Raw genomic sequence first — 2,628 nt, 5'->3', positions numbered from 1 at the left:
TGATTCCTTAACGATGGTAACAGGGCAAGGAGCATGTGTCATAACGTAGTTGCCCACACTCCCCAAGATGATCCTGTTTTTCCCATCAAACCAGCCCAAAGCAAAAAAACATCAGTGACAACTGAGACAATGAAAGGAACATAAATACAGATGGCCATTTTCTTACCTTTGAACGGTTCCAAGTCCTCTGCTTCCCATGACCAAAGAGTCAAGTTTCAGATCCTCAATAGGATCAAGAATTTTTTCCCCAGCATCTCCTCCCCAGAGCAGTTCCGTTACAATGTGTATCTGCAATCGCAAACATGTACATCAGCCTCAGACAAGATACAATGATAATCAACAAGAGGACTTAATTTGAAAGGTTTAAAAAAAGAGGAGAAGTGAACCTCTTTTTGTATTGAAGCAGTGTCAAGCATGTCAAGAACTTCAATATCTAAATCAATAAAATTTGAACTTAATTATAAATATTTGTAAAAAAATTGAGTTTAGAATAAAATTTTAATTTCAAAATTAATTTTAAAACAATTAATGAACTTTGATAAATATTGCATTAATTATAGGTAATATACATTAATTATATTATTTTATTTAATTGATTTTTTTTTTGGTTTTTTGAATAAAGGAAAGAAGGTAACTTTTATGATGGACACGCTCCACTTTTGTCTGTGATTCATGCAAACCCTCTTGCCATTCGAAATGTGAAAAATGGAATCTTCTTTCCAAAACTCAAAAATCAAACCTTGTCAAATCTTCTTTTCCAATGGTCAAAAACCTATGTGAATTGTGTAAAAGAAAATCCAACAGAGTTAACCTTTTTGGGTTTTATTTGAATTAAAGTGAGATATTAAAATTGCTTTCGTTTTATTATATACTTATAATTTCATAATATACTAGCAATAGAAAAGAATTATATTTAAAAGAATTATCATTTTTTGACGAAGAATTCAACCTCATTGTATAACAATTTTAGGCACATTTCTATGCTTGATGGGCAGGAAAGCAACGTACAAATCAAAGCATTTTGCTCATTAATTAACAATGAAAGTGATTGGGAAAATGACATTGGAGTTGAAGTGAAGATCTCATAATTGACCAATAATCCCACTTTGGGGTCTCTTCCCTTTGAGGAGGGGAATAAACAGTTGCTTTTTTTTTTCCTTTTTGTTCAAGGATTTTCTTTTGAATTGTGGTTCCAAAACCCAAATATTTTTGAATGGAAAGAAACCCATTTAAGAAAGGAAACCTAAATTGGTTGTGTTGAGCTTTGAATATGAAAGGTGACATACTCATTTACATGAAAGAAGTGAATGTTAAATGTTTGGGACCCAAATTCTCTTTTGAATTTTGAATCAACAGAAGCATTCAAGTTAGCCCAAAAGGTAGATAAATCGTATTCCTCTAATTATATATGGGAAAATATTTGATGCAATGGTTTGATTGCATATAAAAGCTATACATTGTCAATGCATTAAATATTAATCCATTATATATTATCTTTAAAAAAATATTTCAAATTTAGATTGTACCCTAACTTAAAACTAATTTGGAAAATTAAGTTGTTGGATTAGACTTTCATATTATCAAGCTAATCATCATATCATTGATGTTCTTGTACGAAATTATCAAATATTTTCATTTCAAAATTAGTATATTTTGTAATCTTATTAGGTAAAATCAATAATTTAACTTCTTGAAAGAACAAAAGTTATTCACAGATTATTAATTGAAAAAAAAAAATCATGCCAGGAAAGTTTAAATTACGAAAGGTGTAAATGAAGTTTAACTTTTTTTATTGATTAGTAAATTCAAAGAATATAAGAATGAAAATATAACTATTTGAAAGTATGTTATGAGTGAAAGAATTCATGCTATGTTATATATTAATTCACATTTACTCAACTAATAAGTACCACAATAATGGGTTGTACCTAATCAATATTTTGAAACAAAATTTTAGGCTCCATTTGAAATGCACATAAATGTTTTCTGAAAAGAAACAATACTTTTTTTTTTTCATATTTGGAAAGAGAAAAATATAAAAATTGAGATGCAAAAAATTTTAGGATTAATGAAGTTAACAGAAGTTTAATAAAAAAATTAAGGTTCTGATGGGTCCTTGAAAAGCACAATAAGAGCAAACTAAAAGCCAATCAAAGAAACTAGAAAAGCCCAACAAATTGGACCAAAGAGGTCCATTTAAGGATCCAAATCACAACCCAAAGCAACTCCGGGTTGGGAAGTTGGGAACCTGGTCTGCCCTGAGCAAGCCTGGTCGACCTGACGTTCCCAACTCACCTACAAAGACAGGACGTCAGCTTGAAGCGAACCCCCCATCTTCCCTACATGGCAGTGAATTATTTTAGCTCCATTTTTAAACAGGAAAAATCCATGGCCTCAGTTTATTCTGCTAGCAGTACATATATTTATGGTTTTATATATTCAGAACCACTCCTGCCTCCGTTGACATTTATTTCATATTCGTTGCCTGAAAGTTTCTAACAACCCCATTGATTAAGCCAGAGCTGAAGGATCAAGTAACACTAATCCTGTTTAAGTGCAAAGGAAGTGCGAAGCAACATTCCATGGCTGAAGAAGTGAAGCTGTTTGGAGCTTGGGGAAGCCCTTTTA

The 2,628-nt window shown here is 31.4% G+C and overlaps 1 pseudogene across 1 annotated transcript in view; it reads left to right on the top strand.

The window, feature by feature from the left end:
• Nucleotides 1-2,356: 2,356 nt before the first annotated feature.
• Nucleotides 2,357-2,628, top strand: part of LOC110420217 (glutathione S-transferase U8 pseudogene) — a 1,051-nt pseudogene continuing 779 nt past the window's right edge. Inside the window, exon 1 of the transcript XR_016351466.1 lies at nt 2,357-2,628. This exon is cut by the window's right edge and continues 276 nt beyond it. The product of XR_016351466.1 is annotated as a glutathione S-transferase U8 pseudogene (transcript).

Source organism: Theobroma umbraticum, unplaced genomic scaffold (genome assembly GCF_002168275.2).
Source record: "Theobroma umbraticum cultivar Fairchild unplaced genomic scaffold, ASM216827v3 scaffold_86.0, whole genome shotgun sequence".
Taxonomy (NCBI): Eukaryota; Viridiplantae; Streptophyta; class Magnoliopsida; order Malvales; family Malvaceae; genus Theobroma; species Theobroma umbraticum.
Note: the sequence above shows the minus strand (reverse complement) of the source record. Positions and strands in the feature narration are given on the sequence as shown.